The 23,483-nt window shown below is 39.3% G+C and overlaps 1 long non-coding RNA gene across 1 annotated transcript; it reads left to right on the top strand.

Annotated features, from left to right (window-relative positions):
- Positions 1 to 3,773: 3,773 nt before the first annotated feature.
- LOC148189189 (uncharacterized) lies at positions 3,774 to 22,340 on the top strand. Its single transcript, XR_015776891.1, has 3 exons — positions 3,774 to 4,328; positions 19,773 to 19,843; positions 22,110 to 22,340. It is a non-coding gene; the product is annotated as an uncharacterized LOC148189189 (long non-coding RNA).
- Positions 22,341 to 23,483: the final 1,143 nt, after the last annotated feature.

The following is a 23,483-nucleotide window of genomic DNA, read 5'->3' as shown; positions in this document are numbered from 1 at the left end:
ACAGATGTGGATGAATTGCTTTTGTACAGTAATCGTCAGGCATCTTTGCTGTACTGTAATTACAATCCTTATCTATTCCTTTCACTTGGTATGATTCACAATGACTCCATTCAGGAAATATGAGCCATTAAAATGTGTGTGTCCAGTCTGAAGTTTGCACGAGCTGCTTCTTGACGCTGTTTTTCATTGAGTTTGAGAATGTAGCCACTGTGGCACAGTGTCAGTCTGTACTACATGAGTATTTCCCTATCGAACCCATAAGTCTTGAACCCTTAGGTATTGATTAAAAATTCTCTTTTACTTCCATCCCAACTCCCCAACCAACTCCTCCACCATCTTATATAAAACTGCTAACTGATAGAAAAACTACATATTTTCTACAATCCTCACATGACTGTTCTTCCTCTTTTTATCATTATTATTATTATTATTATTATTGTTATTATTATTATTATTATTATTATTATTATTATTATTATTATTATTATTTTAGCGATATTAGCAGCATGGTTGGCAATATAATTTAGGGTTGGCAATGTCTGTTAGTCAGTTGGTCACTACTTTGGTCTCAACAACTAATGACTGGATTGCCGTAGAATGTTGTACAGGCGTTCATGTTCTGACGGTGAACCTCTGCCAGTTCCTCTAGAACCACCACAAAATTGTTTTTTAGTGAGATACGTCAACAACTGTTGGATGGATGAGCATGAAATATGGCTTTGACATTCACATTTGGTCATGTCATTGAATGCAGTGCAATTGTTATCACAACACACTTCCATGCAGTTATGTCCATCTTTGGACTTTCATGTCTAGCAGAGTAGTGTTACCTCCACACTTGTAATAAATAGTAATTTATAAATGTATAAATTGTTATATATATATAAAACATGCATAGAATGGCGTTCGATTAATAACACACACACACACACACACACACACACACACACACATATATATATACATATATAGTGAAGTTTGAGCATATGGAACAAAAGCCTGAATATTTGGAATGAAATTCTGAATGCGTGGCTTGAAAATCTGAATATGCGTAAAAAAAAAATAAACTTGAGAATATGGATGAAATCTGATGCCAGCAAGGAACCAGTGCCATCTTGTGTTTTTGAGACTGAATAAGAGTAAGAAGCAACATATGCATAATATTCTCGAGTACCACAACAGCTTTGGTCCCTGTTTAGTTCCTGACAGTTACTGCATTAATGAACATCCCCAACAGGAAATACACTTGGACCCATTTGCAATGTTTTTGTTGTCATATTTAAAATGGTCTTTATTCTGACTTTCAAACCATATATTCAGACCATATATTCTTAAGTTTCATATAATAAATCTAGACTTTTATTCCATATACTTAAACTTAACTTCATCTTGATGTTGGCATTTTTTCAAAGCAAAGTTGTGCCAAAGTACAGCCTCACATCGCTGGTAGCAGAGCTCATACTCTTTGAGAATGAACCCTTTGTGCTCAGTTACCAGCCAGCCTGTGACAGCTATATTCTACAGTGTGTTTTTTTTTTTTTACTATTGAACACCTGGCTGTTGATTAAAAATTCCCTTTTCCATCATCTCACCCACCCCAAGCTATCCTTTGACCATGATCTCATAAAATGGTCCTCACTCACAGAAAACCTACATATGTATAGAACTAGTATTTTTTTTTTCTCAGCAGGAATTCTCTTGAGGTTTGACCCATCTGTCCCTGTTTCATCGCTGCTGTAAAATCGTTGATGCCGAGTACTCAAATTTTATGTAGCCCACACTTAACTCCAGTCTTCTGATTGCCGCTGAGTTTTAGCCCAGCGGGAGAAGAAGAAGAAGAAGAAGAAGAAGAAGAAGAAGAAGAAGATGGCGAATAGGGATGGAGCTCTCTATTAGTCACCAGCAGTTGTTCTGAACCTAATTATGAGAAATGGAACTTAAGGTTATTTCAACTTAAATCTGAGCCTTTTTTGTTTGTTTGTTTCTATAGGAGGAAATATAACATGTAATGGGGTAATACTATCAAATCTCCTAACAAGAGTTCTATGTATGCATGCTTAAATTAATATTTATCAGTTATTTTTATAGCAAGGTAGAAATGCAATGCAGAATTCCCTCCTGGGATCTTGAAGAGCTGCTCTATTTGCATAAACATGCGGCCTCTTGTGACAACATCTGCAATTAATCAGTCAACCAACTGATCAGTTATCACAGCCACACCTCACAGTTTAGCAGCTGCTGATGGCTTTTTATGTCTTGATATTCACTCTGCTGCTGTCATTAATATTTGTTGTACACTTAAAGTCAAATATGAAGCACTGCTACGCTTATCACCCTTTGCAATCCCGATGATTCCAGTTTCTCAGCGTTCAGCTGAAGATAATAAGTTCATTGGGAACACACATGTGGAGGTAATACCACTGTGATGATTTAAACATTACGACTGTGTCAAAGAGTGCTGCTTGCTGCACTCTGCCAATTCACAGAGGGCTTTACTTTAATGTATGAATATTTGCTATAATTAACACTCAGGCTGGTTGGTGGATAAAAATATCTTACAGCAGAAAACATTTTTGATCCGCCTTTTGCGAGAGGGAATTACATGGTAGTGTAGCGCTATAATTTGGGTGGATAGAAGGTCTCAGTCAAGCAGGATGAGTCACTGCAGGGTGGGGGGTAGGGGATTGCAATGATTAAACCGCACTCAGACACAAAGTCATGTCAGGAGCACTGATGGATGCCACAGATGTTCTGCTCTCAAGTCACGCCAAGCAGTGCTCTAACACAGAAACTGAGAAAATGCTCACGGCGGATCAAATTCATAGAAACTCTGCCACAGATATACTTTATACTGTAAACTTTTCTGGTTAATTGTCCAAGTAAGTCTTTATAATTGAAACAGCCACAATTTGCAATGTGTTCTTCACAGCTTGCTTACCTGAGACTTGAGATGTATCAAAATTCAAAATTCACATCATTTGTTATTTACAACACATGTTATACTTATACTGCCGTTACATGTAACACAGTTACATGTAACTAGTAACAGTACTAGTTACAGTGATGTGATCTGTTACAGTTATTGAAAAAGTAATTAAATTACATTACTAATCAAAATGTTGGTGATTACAAAGAAGTACATATTGAAAAAAAAAATCAGTAACAAGTTTATATGTTCAATAAAACATGAATCTGTTGCTATACATCTTTTTGCCAGGTGGTGTTGGGGAATACCTTCCTTTGGCATTCATTTGGACAACACGAATCATCAAAACCGTTGGGACAAATTTGAGCATGACAATAATGCACTTAAGTTTTTAGGTCTTTTCAGCTTTATTGCCCTGTTTAAAACATGTCTAAGAAAAGTAATCAAAAAGTAATCAAATGTGATAAGTTACATTACTTTGATGAAGTACATTTCAAAAGTAATCTTCAAAGTAACCTTCTCTTGAGGCATGGTTGTCACACCAGATACTGACTGGGTATCTGTGACAAAAGAAAATTTCTATAGCACTAGTCATTTAAAATCCTAATTAATGTCTCTGTCATGATAAAACTGCACATTTAACAGTGTCCTTTCATGATGTATACCCCACGACCAGTGCCAGCGCGTTCATATAGTCAAACTAGGCAGTCAAGCATAATGAATTGTTAAGACATGTGTCAATCATGCTGCACCTGGAGCTGCCCCCCCACCACCTCCCGCCCCCAGCTCTCACCAGCCAATGGCAGCCTGGCAGACTGACAGCATGTGTGATTGTGGTCGAAAAAACAATGCGGGAGCAGCGGAAGGCTATGGCGCATGTGAGTCGGCCTGAGACAAGAGGAAACGGTTCACCACGTTGTTTTTTACCGTGACAACTACGCGAGTGAAAGACAACAGCTTTTCCGCCAGCTACCGGATGTGGGACTCTCGTCTCCTTTAAGTCGATGTTTTGCTCTGTGTCAGACTGTTGCTGAAACGCTTGTTGAATACCTACGCGCCCCGGTCTGTACTCTGAGCTGTGAGTTAACTGCGCTCAGCCTGTGGAGGGCAGCAGTGCTCTTTACAGTGCACAGCCTGACCACGGCATTAGAAGAAGAAGACTGCGGGCGCAGGTAACGATCCTGACTGAAAGTTTTCGGTGTGTCAAAGCGAGCAAGGATGTTACATTGTGCTTCTGTTGTAAACTCTTCTGGAAGTGAGAAAAGTAAGCTTTTCCAAGAGACGGTATGGATGACTGGAAAAACATGGCGCCCACTAAAGTCAGCTGAGCGGAGCGTTTTCATGAATGGAAGGAGCTGGACGGACGTTTGGCCTCGCAGAGCACTGTGGGAACTTCTGAAAGGTAAGCTTTATTTACTTTCTGGTCATTTGGCTGCAGACAGTTTGTCCACACAGTTCTACGCAAGCAAGTGGTATAGGGAGATTTGCAATGATGCTTTCAAGTTTGAAGAGCTGGAATTGTATTGTTTTTGAAAAAATGGCTATGTGCTGTCATCCCTCAGCTGGGGTTATTATGAAGGTCTATATGGTGCCTTATTTGTGCATGGCTTTGAAAAATGCCAGCTTGATGAGTCATGCATGCTTTGATGTTGCTGACATTTTGAGCACATAATCTTTGCACTGATGATTTGTGTCATGTGTAAGCCATATTGCCGTTTTTTGTTACTGTTATTTGATTTATGTGTATGGCATACTGGCCTGTGTGTAGTATTGCTGGTATAGTACATTGCAAATAGAGGGCTGGGCCTGCCTACAACACACCTGTGTGGTAATTAACCTGTTTAATTAGCATATTGATATGGTATTTATTTATTCGTTGTATGCAGGAACGACTTGATGATGGTATTTAGCACTGATGCACTTTAAATGACACCCCTCTCCTTTGACTATAGACCATGTTGATCTTTAATGGCTATTTTGGTGCTGTTGCTGTTGCAGTGGAGCTATGTGCTTCTGTTTGATGCCTCTGCCTGGTGATCTAATGTTGTGGATTTTATCTGTGTCTATGTTTACATGCTGCATGCGTTGTTTTTATTTTATGTCTGATGGCAGACCAGTGGCAAACCCTTGGGGATTGATAGAGTGAGTGCTGTCCTATCCTGTCCTAGCTGTCAGGTTGGAAAAGGAGAGAGAGAGGTGCTCACTAACACGTATTTTAACACACTTGCTATCAATGTAATAGAAATAAGTCTTAACTTAAACCTGAGCAAAGACAAAGTTTTGCATTTAAATGTGTTATAGGAACTTAAAGTGTATTTTATGATGTTTGCAAACAACAATTTTCACATCTTTCAGGAGTAAAATACTTGGTAATGTGCGAAACACTCCAGCAGATGCATCAGACATCTGCTCTGTCTGCATGCCATGTAAATAAAGCAGGCTTTAGGAGGGGCACATTTTGAAAATGGGACACTGCACACTGACTTTTTGAATTACATACTGAATGTACATGACCATGGACCCGGACATGTTTTACCTCCTGGTAGTTAGAAATCGCTTCTAGACATACTATAGATGTTACAATAAGTCAATGGCTGAGAGCTCTTCTCTGTGCTACACAATATATTCCCAGGGTGCAGCTCACTTTGCTGACACTGCAAAGCTTCTCACATTTGAAGAGATGTGACCCCATATCTCACTCCAGCCAAACACTTCTTTCTTCTCTAAATCCCACAGTGGGGAAAAGAAGCAAGGGTTATATTCAGTGTCAGAGAAAGTAAAAAATATCAGAGGGAAATTATGTCCAATATTTTGTTAAAAAATCTGGTGTTTCCCATATTTGCTGGCATGGCAGAGCCTTTGTTTACTATGCCTACTGTCATCTCCATCTGTGCACAATGAAAAATCAATGGCCTATCTTTTAATGCTCAGCAAGCAACTATATGACAAAAGTGTTTTCTTATTAGAGTTAACAAAGCCATCAGTAATTTTTACTTCAGCTTGGCTGACAGTGCAGCACAAAATGCAGAGTAAACTACTGGAACAGAGTAATAACTCAGTGCTGTTAAAAGGTTATCTTCTTGGTTCCCCTGAAATACAATGCATCTACTGCGCCCTCTCGCCTGCCTTCTCACACAATAGTTGGTCTGTTTCAGTGCTTCATGATGGGTCCTAATAGAAACAGAGTACAACAACCACAGGAGACCGCTGACTCCCTTTTTTGGGGGCAAATTAACAGTAATTATACACCATTATGAAAACGGCAGTGTTAAGTGGCATCCCAGTTAGCATATACAACGGGAATGTTACTGTGGGAAAACAAACTGCCCAGTGGTTTTATAAGCCCATTAAAATGTGAAATCCATTTTGACCACCAGACCTACTTAACAAGCCTACAAGGGCCAGCATAATCCGGCTTGTATATAGGACTGAAATGATTCACAGGATAATTTGCATCATCCTGAGAAATATCGCAATTAAAAGGACAGTTACAAAGGCGTTTTCCATGGTGTTCTCTAGCTCAACTAGCACGTAGGGCGGTATGTATTGTGAGGTATCTGCTGAAATTATTGATGGGCTGAAAGGGAAGGCCCGTTGCCAGAGGAAAATGCTGGCATTGTCATTTCTGCAAACCACATATATATGTTACATTTGTTTCATACTTATCATATTGAAATTTCTGTGACATACTATATAAACTGACTTTGTCATCTGGAGGTGGATGGGATGGTGGATGTCGTGATACATAGGCCAGATGCCTGCCAAACTACAGGCCATTGTTCAGCATAAACAAGCAGCAAAAAGGATTGTTTTTTTTAGTGAGTCATTGCTGTTTCCAGCAACTTTTAGCCACACAGCGTGGGTATTTTTTATCGACCAATGCCAGTGTTTGCACCTGAAATAGTGCCACAGAAAGTGGTTGTTCCATGAAATGCAGTTGTTTTATGCAGACATTGTTGCATTTTCTGAGGTTGTTTTGCACCAAGACATAGTGCCATAAAATGTGGTTGTTTTTTCCTTAGACATTGCGGCATCTCAGGCCGGCATAGTGCCTCGAAATGTGGTTATCTGTCCTGAGACATCTCTGTGTTTCCTGCTGGGATTGTGCCATCAAAAGTGGTTGTTTTGTACCAAGACTTTTCTTTGTTTCCTGCCTGGATAGTGCCACAAAAAGCTGTTATGTTTTATGGAACATTGTAGCATTTTCAGTGGCTTTTAAGCCACCAAAAACAGACATTTTAAGCCAAACATGCTCTTTTACAAAACATTACCAAATGGTTTTTATGCCTAAACCTAACCACATGTTAACTACAGGGCTGTTGTAAAATGAAATGTCTGTGCACTACAAAATAATATGCAAATGTAACACATTCATGGTTTGCAGAAACGTATAATGCCAACATTTTCTCCTGGTGATTGGGTTGAAGGACTCGGTTAATGCTACTTGGCACAGTTTTGGCCTAATCAACAGGTAATAGCATCACTTACACGGCAGTATTATCCACTGCCAAACAAAGCATATCTAATATTTTGAAATACACAGTTTTCAGATATCCACTCAGTAAGACTTTATGGTCTTAAAGTTTTCCCTCAAGAGATTCATGCTTCCTACCCATCTTCACAGATGGGGAACTTTTCTGCCAATTTATTATTCATTGCATCTCGGGCCAAGGGAAAATCAATTCCTAACATGAAGATATTTGCAAAGGCATGAAAGCAATCTCATTTTCCTTAATCTCAATGGCAGGGGCAAAAAAGAAAGCCAGCCTTACATCAAAGGGCCATGTTTGTTTGCTCGGCCACTTGCAGTCACTTTGATTAGGTCCACATCAACCCGTCATGCGATCTGTGTTTTCATTTGTGTGATCCTGACATTTCTTTGCTTTGCTCAGAGATCCTGTTTCCTCCGCTGTGGACAGAATTCTGTGAAATGCTGATCCATTTTGCTGCAACAAAAATCAGTTTCAACTGGAGAATAATTCCACAGTTTGACCAGATTGCAAATAATTATTTTATATCAACCATTTCTCCTAGATATGGAAGGCTCACTGTGGCTGTAAATTATACAGTTTCCTGATAGGAGAAATATTCCTCACTAACATGCCGTGTCTGAAAACTATAGCTCATACTTATGTGGCCACTTAAAGAAAATCTCCACACAACCAGAAAATCAGGTTCCATGGTAGCACTGGGGAGCAACAGGGTATCCTGAAGTGGAACAAAAGTAATTCTAAGCTCCGGTAATGAGCTCTAATGCTCATTACCAGAAAACAAAATTGCCCTGAGAGTAGTGGCAGAGGAAAGGCCATGCTGCTACCAAAATAGCAGCTTGTTCAACTAAGACCTACATTGTAAGACTTGGGTCAACTTTCAGCAGTGTGAACTGATTCAGCCAAAGGTATAATTCACCAGTTACATCTGTAATTAGGCTCAGCTGTGCATTGAGCTGCATAATATATTATAATAGTTATATAATTATAATAATACGATGCCTTTGACGGTAGTGTGAGAGTTGGGGTTTTTTTTTAACAGTAGGGGACATTGTGAATGTCCAGAAATGCATTCATTGCATAATTTGAATTCAGCTTTTATACCTAACCTCAGAAATTAAAAGGGCTTGTTTAATTTGATATGGATTCAGTCCTATTTTTTTCTCATTTTGTATTTAAAAAAAATCCTGAGATCCATCAAAAATCCATCAAATTGTGAATTGGTTGAATTGTTACATCCCTGTCTGCAGGGTTGGCATAAAGCAGATTTTTTTCCAGTGGGATTTTGGCCTGAAAAGGTTTTTTTTTTTTTTTTTATTGAGACATTGCTACTATTAATGCCAGTGCGTTGTCAGCAAAGCAGTTATTTTTAGCCAAATCATGATCTGTTCCTGACCATAACCAAGGTATTTTTGTGCCTTAAGCAAACCAAACATTAACTAGAGCATTGTTGAAAGGAAAAAAAAAAATTCAGTGCTATATAATAATTTGAAAATGTAATTTATCTGTGGTTTGCAGGAATGTTCAATGTCAACATTTTTTTCTGGTGATTTGATTGCAAAAACCACTTGGTTATGGTCAGGAAGCAATCATGTTTCGGCTTAAAATACAAGGTTTTGGTGGCACTATCCTGGCAGGAAATGCTGCAGTGTTTCTGTAAAACAAACAAACAAACAAAAAAACACACACACTCAAAAAACAGTTAAAACATCAATATTAGGGGTCTAAAAATCCACTGGATAAATTGTCATTAGTTGCATAAAAATAACTGGTGTTTGTTGGTCTGGAACAGTGGTCTGCAGCTTGTCAGCTCATATACTACATCACTTTAGAAACACTATTATCATATGCACGAAACATACAAAATGTAACATATTTGTGGTTTGCAGAAACATACATAGCCAACATTACTCTCTGGAAACTAGGCTGGATTCCTCATATTGGAACCAGGATTATATGAGCCTAATTTCATGCAATATAGTTTACTATGGATCAAAGTGCTTGACCAAATGAAATGACATGCATACAGTGACACTAATAGCATGGATAAAAAAGTAAAACATCCGTATCTTTACTTAAATTGTGAAATCTTATTCAGCTTGCCCTCGGGGTTTAAGGCACTGAGCATCAATCACATCATTCCCAGTTTAAATCCAGCCAGGAACCTTTATTGCATATCATTCCCCATCTCTCACTTTCCTCATTTCCTGTCATCTCTCTACCGTTATATGTATGATAAAGGCTTAAATGCCCCAGAAATAACTAATAAAATAATACTAATCTTAAAATCTGCTTTTGTATTTAACAGACAGCATGTAATATAACGATCTTACCTTAATTTAAAGAAAAAAGACATGAACATATCCGTCTGATTTTTGCCATCTAAACCCTAAACAAATAGGAAGTCTATAAAACCTAATGAACAAAAGACAGAAAATAAATTGTCAGCTGTGTCTGTGGCTGCAGGAGCACAGACCACCAGATGCTGCACTCCGCTGACACTGTTCAGAGGTAGATGTTGTAAAAGTTCACACTCAGTGAGAGGGGAGGGAGGGGTGCAGAGTGGCAGTCTTACCTGGACCGGAACACCAGGCCTAGTATCTAGTGAAGATTGCAAGTGCTCAACAGCACAATCAAATTAAATAAATAAACTTTCACCTTCCGTGAGGTGTGTGAAGACTTTGTGCAGTTTTGATAATAATCCCTTATGTGACTGCATTCAGCCCAACATGATGGAAAACTTTGAGGAGCATAGTGGGACAGAGAGGCTAATGGACGGGTTGTAGTGGGATAGAGAAGCCGAGTGCACTGAACTACATTAACGTTATGCTTTGAGAATGAATGAGCAGACAAGTTAAGTGTAGAGACAGTTGAGAGGACGTCACAGCGCACAAACTTCACGTTCAGACTAGTGACCACAGCAGATCCTGATAACAGCACCAGCCTCTGCATAGCCAGGCAATGCTGCATGTGCTTGCTAGGGTGACATTTGTGCAGTCTCTCCTTTGCTGGAACCTAATATGTTTTTGTGGTGTGTTTTTCTGTGTTTCTGTGATAAATCTTTAGGCAGCCCCTGTTTGTATGCCTTCATAATGATTTTATGCTGCTGTTGATTCTATAAGAAGTGTCCGGTTATAGAGCCTTTGCCATTGCTGCCCCAACCCTCTGGAACTCCCTCCCTCCCTCCCTCCAAATATCCGCAACTCAGACTCACTTGCCTCATTTAAAAATAAACTTAAAACCCACCTCTTCACAAAAGCCTCCAATACCTATCTCCCACTGCTCCCCCAAATTTTTTATTCTCTATTTTGCATGTGTATTTGTTTTCTTTTTGCATTTCATGTTAAGCATCTTTAAATACATAGAAAAGCACTATTTAAGTACTATCTATTATTATTATTATTATTATCATTATTATTATCATTATTATTATCATTATTATTATTATTATTATTATTATTATGGTTGTTGTTGTTGCTGTTGTTGTTATTATTATCATTATTATTATTATTATTATTTAATTTGTGTAGCATAATATTGCTTTTTGCACCTGCTGCTGGTGTTCTCAAACTTGTTATTTATTATCAGTCAGCTTTTTCTGAGTACTCTCTCTTTTCTGGTTAATTGTAATCAGGCTAAAGCAATTAAAAATCAGTTGCACACACAAGCTGCAAAGTGCTGTGTCTAAAAAATTGAATTTACTGATGGTTTGGACACAAGGACTCACATTGCTTTTGTTGTTCTACTACTGGGTACGTTTGATTGTGCTTGAGTAAAATTTAGTAACACTGCTTGTACTTGATTACAATATTCAAATACTCTTTCCACCTCTGAATAAAATATGATAATCCATATGGAAAAAGAGCCAGAGCTGTAAAGTTTTAGTTTAAAGCACTGGACAAGTACATTGAATAAATACATATATCCATAAAATGAAAATAGCAGAGTTTTGGACCAGAGTAGGATGAAATATATCTAATGTCATAAATCATGTACAAACTCATTCTTAATATAACTATAGATTTATAAATCGTGTGCTAAATTTGCTACAAAATGGCTTCTGAAATTGCATTGTGCAATTTAACATGAATTTCAATCATCGCTTTCCCATCTATTCACTAAAGCATATTCATCACTGATAGCGTAACAGTGTTCCATCCACAACTTAAATGGTGACAGAATAACTCCCCTCAAATATTTATTATACCACATTATTAAATTATGCTCAGCAGTTATGGCTTTGTTTTCTTTTCCTTTTTTTCACTCTCATTGCAATCTGAGATACCCGTTGGCATAAAATACCATTAACTTTGTTCCCTTGCTGTTGGCTGTCTTTCTGTCTGATACCATATATTTAACTCCTCTGTATGAGCCAAGTCAGCCGCCCCCCCACACACACACACACACACACACACACACAAACACACAAACTCTCCCCTTCTTCACACATAGGCGCAGGGCTCCCTCATCCCATCTTTTAGAGAGAATGGGTAATTATATAAACAGCTTTCAGCGAGGCAGGGATTAGGTCCCAGAGAAAGTGATGCTGTCTAATGTTGGCACATTTCAATCACATGCTGAAAAATGGGCTCGTGAGTATGCCATAAAAAGAGCAGTGCTGGGAAGAACATGAAGAACAATGTGTACGGGTCATATGTATGTATGAGCAATGCACTGTTGGTGGTGCAACATATTGATTAATCTTGATGATCTCACTAAATATGGTTACATGCTATTCTGCTAATATTTTGCTAATGTAAATATTCTAAATTTGATGTGGGTTATGTAAACAGCAACGTATGGCTTGTTGTCTGTGTACAGTCATCTGTGTGCGTTGCCATGGATATGTTTTAAACAAACCAACTCGCCAACAGTTGATGCATGCAAAAAAGCGAAAAGCACATATTTTGGGTCGTAAGGAGACACACACCTGCTTTTAAACATTATGAAGGACTTGGACATCAACAGGTTTTTATGGGATATGCACAAATATTGTAAAACTGACCTTCTTCAGAGGATGAAGGAATAAAAATTATTTTATTTATTCTATTTTGATGCAAAGAGGCAAAATGACTATGCTGTTCTACTATTTCATATTTTGACGTAACAAAAAAACATATCAGAGCACGTTATAAGAGTATGCACAGCTGCTTGTAAACAGGAGTATTACTAGACTATGTTGACGACACTTCACGTTATTCAACAAATACAGAGATGTGTTTTTAGGCTTAAATGTCCACAACCTACAAGTGTCTGCTTGAGGTGATATGTACAGGTGCCTGATTAAATAAACCTGTACCTATTGTGTCCTAATAATCAATGCGTCAATGCATTCATCTGTGCAATTTGATAGTCATGTTGAGAATGATACATTTAGGATCTTGGGAGTGTGAAGCTGAACACGGGCAATAATCACTGTGTAGCTGGGGCAACAGTAAGCTCAGACTTCCCATGCTTTCAGAGTGAGTGCCTGCTGATTTTCTCCCGCCTTTGCATCAGAGAGAGGATCTGTTCCTCACAGAACTGTTCCTCAGACATTAAAAAATCTCTGCACGGATTTCAGAAGTCAGACTCTACAGGTAATTGAAGCTCTGTTCAAGCAATAATTGAAAAGCACTTGCAACCTTCTGAACAAAAACTGAGGGAAGAGACAGAGGAGAAAAAGGGAGAGAAGAAGAGAGAGAGAAAGGGGGAGAGAAGGTCAGAAATGGAAAGAGATATCTTGAAGAAGGACTGAGGCGCCTGCAGAGAGAGTTTTCCAGTCGGTGGGCCTTATGGCAGGGGGTTATTCCTGAGATGGTACACAGAAGATAAAATGTCATGCTCTGTCTCAATGCAACCTGGGAACAATGTTTGGTGTCAAATGAACTGTTCCCTGGACAACAGTGAGCATGCCATCTGTAAATTGCACCTCAGAGGTGCAATGGATCTTGGCACAAAACCAACTTAGCAAATATGCATATGGTCTTCAAGGCAAGATTGATAAAATATACAGGACTCATTAAAAGTTTGGTATTAAAGAGTTTGCCGTGGCTCTGTGCGTTTCACTGACCAAAATAGAGCTCCGATAGCCGAGCTCATTTAGCATTATAAGGCCCTACAAGCACTTCTCTACTTTAACTGCAGCTATTCACAGCAATTATAGTGCTTTATAATGCACCATTTGTTGTTGGATAAATGTTCTTAACATACAGTTAAGATATTACGACATAACATAATTAGAAACTATTAATTGGGTCTGTTTTTGGAACCCTCGCAATGTCCTAGCCTGCATTTCAGATATTTTATTCACACAATATTGAACTTAGTGTGGCCCACAACTCATAGGAACATTGAACCTTTTTACATTTTTATTCCCTCTTCCCACGGCTCCAGTCACAACCTTGGACAACTTTCCCAGCGTGTTCAACAAAATAGTTTTAACCAGAAAAGTGCACTCAGTAGAGCTGTAGCCGATAGCGGCCACTTTAGACAATGCATGCAGTGCAGTGCTTGAATTGTCCCTCCTGGCTCCCTTACAGTCAAGGTGGCAGCAAAGATAACAGAAAATGGCTTCTTCTTTTTATTCCTCTCGTATAGTGTCTAACTTTAGTGGATCATAGCGTACCCGGTATGAAATTAACTTGCAGATGCTCTGGTTAAAATTTAGACCAATTTAGCTTTCTGTTTTTGAGCCACAACATATCTCTAAATGGGGCCTGCAACAGACATTAAGGCTCCCTTTTTTTATCCCAGATGATTACCAGGAAAACTCGCGGCCCTCACTGGACAGTTTAGAGGAGTCAGCGGTCAATGACAGATTAAAAAAAAGTTTAAAAAAAAAAGAAGTTTTTTAACAATTGTGAAACATTGCAAGCATGAGTGTTCCTTGAGCATACACTGGTGTAGTAGTTTGCAAGATTAGCTCTGGACAGACAGACAGACAGACACACACACACACACACACACACACACACACACACACACACACACAACTAAATGCCAACTCAACATCATCAATAGCGGATGTAGAATTATAATTGCAACACATTAAAAAACCTTATGTTTACAATATATCTACAACTTTGTCATCCTGATTGTCCATACTAAACTTTCACTTTTTATTCTGTACATAGACATCTATTTATTGTCTGTCTATTCTGGAAGAGGAGGTTTCTTCCTTTTTCTTGTTTTGAGTAGAATTTTTCCTCGTCCCAATAAAAAGTCTAAGGATAGAGGATTGCCCCTTGATGCAAATTTATAATATTGATGATGTTGACATAAGTAATCAACTTTATTGATCATTTTATCTCAGTTTACTTCGATGATGACTTGAGGTGCAAGTGGATGTGAGAAGGACATTAATATCAGTTCTCTGAGCACTGAAGCTTTAAGCCCCATTGCAGCTTGTACTGTTCATTTTTGTAGCTGAGATGGCAAATACACCTGTCCGTTTCCTTGCAAAGAGCTCAATAAGATCAGCACCACCTCTATCTCTGTTTGTTGTGGGTGAATCTAGAGAAGGCAGCCAGATGGCTTAGCGTAAAGACTCGAACCAAAGGGAAACATTGTGGCACAATATCAGCCAACCAGCTCCTCCCGAAAGCTCACAAATTAATATATCTTATTTGTTAAACATACAAAAAAGTGTTAAAATGACGTGTTGCTGTGTTTATGGGGCTTATGTGCCGAACTACTTGGTTGAGGGCAGAGACTGCCGAAGAGTCTTGTCAAGAAAGGCAAGAAAGCAATAAGTTTATGTCTGAATATGAAAAACCATTTCTGTAAGTATGGCATTAAAACTTAATGCTACCCAGCAGTTGAATGTTAACTTTATATTATCATCATCTTCTGTCTCTACTTCATAAGCTTTTTTCCCTTGTTTTTGGAGAGAGCAGAATGACTTTGCCTTTAGTCATTTTTTTGTCTCCGTTTTGCAGATGGGATTCTTCCATTTTGAATAAATCCTTTAATGGTGCACCGAAGCCCTTGCTGTCGGCTACTGTCTCTCACAAATTACAGGCTATTACACCGCAGTAGGTGCTCTCCAGAATGGACGCCAGAAATTGTTGAAAGTTGAGAAAGTTGTCTAAAATACCAAAAGGAACTAAAGTCTTTTGACAGTACATGATCTATCTATATGTGCTCCTTATGAAGCATAATAACCAACATTTAAATGTTTCACAGTAGGCAATCATTTCTGTAAATGAAGGAGCCATAAAGATCTGTAGCTTTAGGATCAATGTCAAATGTGGCTGTGTAGATGAGGCCTGTGAAACATGCAGATAGTGATAAAAGCTGCATCTCCCACATCAAAATGCTAAGTCACAAGCTGTAAAAAGGTATTATGACAGCTTGATGGCCGCTTCTTAAAGTCTGAGTTACGTCACAGCTACTGCGAGCCACAGCAGTAGCTGCAGATACAGTCTTTCATTAAACACAATGCCAGTCGCCTCTCTGCTGTTCATGAAAGGCAGTATCAACGGCTAATCCGCCATTATGGACATCATTTGAGGCCTGATAACTTGTCACAAGCAATTCCCCAACTGCGTGTAGGAAGAACCTAAAAGGACAATCTGATACTCACTCAATCAGAGGTCGAAGAAATGCAAAGGTTGACTGGGGTAGTACGCAAGACATTTGGAGGAAAAACAAGGCACAGAAGCAGGTGGATCTAATTCCTATTCTTCCCATAGCAATCCTTCAATTAAGTTGTCAACTATCATCTCAGCTGCACAGACAGACAACTGGAGTGAGGGAGGAAGAGAATTAAGGATAGATTTACAGCCATGGATTCATCCAGTGTTATTTTGCCCCAGAGCCAACCTTGGCAATATCAAAGAAAAGCATGATGAAATGCCTCCAAATGACACACAATGAATCAAACCGGAGATAAGCGTAAACGGAATTACTCAGAGAAACATACTCACCAACTGATGTTCTGCAACAAGCAGGTTAAAGTAACCTTTGTCCTGTTGTTCTCACTGAAAATAAAAACACAGTCAAAAGCATATTTTCATATGTTATCACAGGATACAATGTGATGTTTGTTATTGTCTGCCTTCTAATTTGAACACTTCGTGATGTCTTTTTCTTACAAGATTTATACATACATGGTTTATTACTGGTATGGTTATATAGCAGCTTCTTAAATCAGGTCAGCCAATTATAGTTAAGTTAAAGTCCGAATCACAATCTTTGTTTACAATACATCTTTTGTAGAAAAACCCTGGGTCACATATATAAAGTCATATGGTACTTAAGGAACACTCCATTCATTGGTTTTATTTTAGCTGCCTGAAGAAATTCAAGATCGATTAGGTGTATGCTATATTTGAAAAATTTTGCCTCTTAAGCTCGCCATCAGACAGCCCTTTACGACAGGGAAAATGGAGCGGCTATCTCAGAACCACTAGACTCCGTCGACAAATCCAGTAATTTCATCTTGCAGAACACAGGAGTCGCTGTTGTACAGCAGCCTCTATCAGTTGGTGTGTAAGACAAAGTGGCAAGACTATTCTAAATTTAGTGCAAACGTTACCTATATTTTATTTTATTTTTTCAGGTGGGTAAATGACATTTTGCTGCAGCCCTTGTCCACAGCGGTACATTGCCTAGCTTCCATGCCGGTAGATTTGGATTTTACAGTACACAGAACATAAAATATAGCACCATAAAATAAGCACAGCAGAAACGTCAGATATGTCAGACCACCATGTTTAACTATATATCTTTAAAACGTTACAGTCCCAGCTGAAAATGACCAAAGAAATAAACAATTTTGCTGATTTCCCATATCTCCGCAATTGAAATGAGTTCTCTACCCAGAATCGGTTGTTGGTGTTGGTGCAACCTCAGGTGACTCGGTCTGTTCCTCTGATGTACAGTATATGGTAATCGTTTGTGTAACCCCTTCCAGGGGTTGGTGCAGTGGTTACCACTGTGGCCTGACAGAAAGAGGGTTCTGGGTTTGAACCTGCTATCCAGTTAGGGCCTTTCTGTTACCCCTTTTCCACCACGTTGGAATTGGTTCCATTACAGTACCTCCACCTAACTGTGAACTGTTTAGAGCATTTCAACCAAGAATAAATTGGTTCAAGACCTGAGGAATTGATATTCAGCTGGAACCAAAAAATAGCAGGTTTTTACTTGACCTGAAGTGCAAATCATGATTACATCAGTGGCCGTTTTATATTCCACAGGTTGGAAAAAGAGGATTAAGAAGAAAAAAAATAGAGACGTTTAGTATGAAATCTTAATAAGAAAAGTGAGAAACCTTCAGAGGAAAAGCATTTGTCTTATCAAGAATGGCTATACATCTCTGTGACTAGTGACTTGTTCATGGTGTCAACTGCTCTCTGCGACCGTCTTCCTCTGAAGTACTGTATGTATGTTGGTTGTGGCTCACACAAACGACAAACACATACTTTCAGTCTTCTTTCAGTACCAGTGTCTGCTTAAATACATAAATATGAATGCAGTGTTTGTCTTTGACAGGTGTCAACCGAGAGACCAACACTTACAACAACAAAAAAGATTACCTTACACTCTAAAGACATCACACTCGATTGGATAGATTCTTTATTTTTTTAAGGCAGCAAATGATAATCAACAGACATAACAGCATTTCTTGTAGAAAACTGCATCCCGACTCAACTCAGTACCATCAAGCTGTTGTCACTGTCACTAGATCTTTTCATTGCTACCCTGTTGCTAGGGCAACAGATTTAGTCCTGTTTATTTCCTGTCAGCTAACTGCATTAACACATTCAGATAGGAAATATAAAGGGGCCCATTTAGGGATGTCTATGTAATCAAGCTAGGAAATGTCCAAACTGAATGCTTTATATTTTGATCGAAGACACATCACGAATGGTGTTTTCATTACAGACCAGCACTCAGGGTGCTTTGGCAAAACAAATCACTTCTTACTTACGCAGCGTCAGTCGTTTTTCACTGCAGGAGCTCCTGTGAAAAGTGAAACTATCCCTCCAACTTCCTGAAACTTCCGTGTCAACAGCATGTGCCCTGCTGAAGGGTCCATGAGCAAAAATTTAGAATCCCTTCCAGCTCCAGGGACGCTGTTCTGCTGCCAAACATGACCTCTGACCTCCCTGTTGAAGGAAGTGACATAAAGAATTTTTTGGGGGGTTCATTTGAGTACCAAAGACAGCCTGGGGGAATGCTCTGAACCATCAGAATAGCAAATATCTCAGACACCGAGTGAGGAAGAAGCTTGAATAGCCAGTGCAATCTGCTTGAGCTGTATCTATCAGTCTGAGAGTTATGGATGAGATGAGACAGGTGAAACTCGATTGACTTCACTTACACAAGGCCAGCTGCTTGTACAGGTGTTCTGCGTGCTTATGGCAAATCAGATCATTCTTTCTTCTCTCATCACAACCAAATCCCCCCACACAGCACACACACAAGACAGACATTAATCAGAATGTGTAATTTGAATTTGCATATGGTAAATGCAGGGCAGGAAACAAGCACCTTATTAGATTAGACCACAAAATTTCACCTTATTCCACCAACGAGAGTAACACAAATGTTGGCCAGCAGGCATGGCTCGATCCGTGTGTCGCTCTAACTTACACATGACCTAAATGGAGAATTAATTAAAACCTTAATTAAGTCTACACACTGGGCACTAGGAACAGGCTGCTGAGAATACTACTGTGTTGGGTGGCTGGGCCCAGAAGTAGAGCATCAGCATTTGTGCAACTCCACAAAAACAAAACAAATGACGTGTCACAAGGAATGAAGCAGGCTTTCGTTTAAAAGGTCTGCACAAATAATCCAGCTGACTTAGCATTTGTAACTAAAAAAGGGAGAATGAGAGATGAGGGGAGAAAGAAGAAGAAGAGGGGAAGAAGGAGAAAGAGGGAGGCACGGAGGCAAACAAAAAAACAAGAATGGCACAGGCAGACGGCTAGAATATTAATGCAGGCAGCCATTGTCCCCTTGGAAAGCCTGTGAGTCACACAAGAGTCATGACTTAGAGTTTAGACCCAAAATATGATGAAAAGGACTGTCGAGAGAATGTTTCCTTTCAGAGAATTAGGAGTGTGAAGTTTTATGTTATAGGATTCATCTGTTCTGACAGAAATAAAACTGTTGGCATTGCTTGACTTGTGGCTTTAGTACCCTACACTTTACAAAAACCTACGTTACACAGAGCTGTCTTTATTAGTAACTCACGGGGCAGCTACAGTTAACAGGTAGTAGTGGTAGTGTCTGTTTGAGTGATGTAAAGGGGGATATATAGATTGCATTGAGGCATTAAAGTATAATAAACTAACTACACATGGAGGTTGTGAAGTGACTGCAAGAACTGGGAATCTTCAGCTTGGGTTTCTTTTGTTTTCTAGTGCAACCTCCTGACGTCAGTAAAGATTGTTCACAGTGAATTAAAGCTGGGATTGGCAGAACTCTGAAGAAGGTGAAACAAAACGGCAGCCTGAAAATACACCCTCCTCCTGCAACTTTCCCATCTCTGTCTCAAGCCCCTCTCACCAGACGACCACAGGCATACCAACACTTTCTCATCCTAAGTTGACACATATTGCCACTTTGCAGTGGAGTTTAAATGGACTGCACTTGTATTGCACTTGTATTGTGCTTTTCTCGTCTTTTTGACTACTCAAAGCGCTTTCACACTACATTGTCACATTCACCCATTCACACACACATTCACACACTGGTGGCTGAGGCTACCGCACACCTGCTACTAGGTAACCATTCATATACACTCACACTCCGATGACGCAGCATCGGGAGCAATGTGGGGTTCACCATCTTGCCCAAGGATATTTCGAAATGTTGACTGGAGGAATCGGGGCTCGAACACCGACCTTCCGATAAGAGGACAACTTGCTCTACCTCTTAGCCTATGTGTCGACTTCAGCATCTACATATACATATTCAGCATCTACATATACATATAATCGTCTAGATATCCTTCTGTGTCTTCTGTTCGGAAACGCTGCTACCGTGATGTCAAAAAAATGCACATAGTGGACGCTGCATGTGGTTATATTTACTCAACACAAGCACATGGCAACTGATGCTGGAGGTCCACAAACGCACAGATGGTTAGGGTTTGGCAAAACAGCACGTTGTAAGATATAGAAAAAAACCCCACATTCAGACGGGAAACAAACACCAGACTCCTGCATAAAATTTCGAGGTTTATTCAGTCCATCCACCACAGGCCCCACAGTTAGCCTTGCGTGTTTCAACCTGTGACCGTGTAGTGGCAGAGATAACAGTTTCTCCAGCCGTGTTCTCAAGTGACGCTGCCCGTACGTGTTTCAGCTGCATTCTGAGTTGAAGCCATTCAGCTGTGCATCATGCCACAATCTCATGCCACAAGCACTGCAAAAGAGGCTCTGTTTAACAACTCTGGAATGACAACAGGCTGGAAGGACTGTAGACATGGTGACTACACATCAGAGTCTCATATTCTGCAACAGACATGGAGAAACTTTCCACTGTCGCTATACCACAAAGTACATGAAGGATAGGAACACCCTACGTCACCCACACTGTAAAAACTGTATGCAGGCAGGGTCTCTCGACTTTACTCACTGAACCCAGCGGATGTGTTTCAGCACATCGTTTACATGCACTGCTCTTCCGTTGTCACTACAGCAGCTACAACCAAGTAGTTAATTTCCTGATTTTGTTGATCCTTTTTCTCAGGAGCTTGTTAAAGTTAGATTGATTCAGGATGCTATGGTTTCACCCATTGGCTTGTAGTGGTTTTACTCATTGAATCATGAGTGGAAAACAGCTGTGTTTCTGTTTCCGGAGAGAATTGAAACGTGCAGTAGGTTATTTCCAGGTTGTTGCTAGGCGACTTTTTTGTCTTGAGCTGCGGGAGTGGTGCCAGGTTGTTATTTGAAGGCTCTATTAACAATGAATGGCAGCCATTTGTGCCTTTAGTGTTTGAGTCTGTTTTCTGGTTACTGTATGGAATAAAAGACAGAAATCCATCTGCCATTGCATCAACATTATGAATCTGTGAAATCTGATACTGAAGCTTTACTATAGGTATTCAACTCTTTGTAGTACAGCAGGGACTCCACTGTTTTTAATGCTGAAACGATTCCTTGAGTAATTTGAATAACTTGTTTACAAAAAATCTTCAAGGCAAATAATTTGCCTCAAGGCTTTGTTTAATCCATCTATACAGTGCAAACTATACAGTGCTCCTGTTGCACAGAGCGCTTGCTTCTGAAAAGAGGCAAGGATTGCAAAATAATGGAGGAAAACTGAAAATAGCAAGCGTTTCTCATCCTCCGCCACATACTGATTTCCAAATACTGGAGCTGTACATATGGCGAGATTGACATTGGCAAGTGTACGCAGACCTTTAACATAGTAAATTAATGTACATCAGGGCTGTTTTTATTTTTACTCAGCTGCAGATGCATCATTTGATTTTTTAACCGTTTTAATGCACACTGCAGACACATATTGCAATTTAAGCGTTAAAAATGTTGATTTTTTTCAAACAGGAACGTTCACAAACTTTCTTTTTTTGTGTATTATATTACTGTTAAAAAATAAAAATTGCTGACACTAATACTTCTAATCCAATTACTCAGTCAGTCACCAGAATAATCAATAGAATACTTGTTTGCTAAAATAATTGACAGCTCCTCATTACTGTTTTTTTCAGTTCAGCTTGTTTTGTTGCCTAGACATCCGGATGGTTCCACATGAAAAACCTAAGAACCCCACGCCTCCCCAGGCGGCCAGCATGCGGCCAACGGGAGTCACTAAAAAATCAGCGAACACTTGCCCTTGTGGAGCCCGACAAGCCTTGATCCAAATCCAAACTGACATCTCATAAACAGGTTGTCAAAAGGCTTTACCTTGATTTTGTCTGTCATTTTGTCCATCTGTCTCAGTCTCCTCCAGACCTTAGTCAATAAATTAATTACATCCTCTCAGTGAAGTTGGTTGATTGTTGGTCCTGCACACAGACTCTCAGTATAGTTCTTTATTCTTCAGACATCTGCTTTTACAAATGTGGACACATTGTGCCCCATTATGAATTATCAAGAAAAAGCCAAAAAGGCGTTTTCAGCCGAGTTAATGTAATGGAAAAGAGGATGTATGATGCATTCCTTGCAATCTCACGTGCAACTAATGGACTATATAGAGGTCAAGTCAATAAGGCCAGATGGTTATACACCTGTCAGTTACATCCACAGCTGAATTATTCTTTTCTTTTGTTATAATTTCTTGATTCAGAGGCAGGGGTTGAATGGGTAATAGCTATTTTCCTTGAGCTCTTTGCTTAACTAAGTACATTTCAATTGCCCATTAAAATGCAAATTGTTTCATTAATTGAGCACGGGGGTGTGCTAACTGCTGAACACAGCTATTGTGTTTGCTTAGGTAAATAAAGCAACACCAGTTAGTGATCATAGCACACAGATTACCATGCCTGAATTGTTGTGTTATGTTGTTAAACGATTGTTTATTTCTCCTTTGACTTTGAATAAATTCACAAAGAAAATATTACCATGAAAGGATCAGCACCACTTTGCACTGCAGGTGACGTCAGTATTTTAAATACCCCTTACATTCCCTTCTACCTGCATATGTGACCACACACACTTGCACACGTGTATTAAAATTTATTAAATTTTATTAAAAACTAAGATATGTTGAAAATGGAATGAAGATTACAATTATATCACATTTGTATTTGTTTCAACATAAACCGAAGGCAACATCTGAAGGCATATTGTCACATTTTGATAAAGTGGAGAGACAAACACAGAGACAGCTGCTGTGCACTGGATTTATTCTGGAGGATGAATGTTGGAGATGGTCCGCTCTTTGCCTGTTCCTCTGACCAACTACACTTGATTACTTGCAGCAGTCAAAATCTTGTTATCAAGTGAAGAGATGCAGGGTCTGCGTTTCAAATTACAGTTTGAAATTTTTATGTAAACATTAATGCTTGAAATATTTATTACAAGTTAATGCTTTCTGAAGCTTGATTTATGCTTAGCGCAGCTTCAAGGGTCCTGAGGGTCCAACACAGCCAATGTGAGATCACA

The sequence above is a fragment of the Plectropomus leopardus genome, chromosome 7, assembly GCF_026936395.1.
Source record: "Plectropomus leopardus strain MGB_pleo_1.0 chromosome 7, ASM2693639v1, whole genome shotgun sequence".
In the NCBI taxonomy this organism is placed as follows: Eukaryota; Metazoa; Chordata; class Actinopteri; order Perciformes; family Serranidae; genus Plectropomus; species Plectropomus leopardus.
This window is presented reverse-complemented; position numbering and strand designations above follow the sequence as displayed.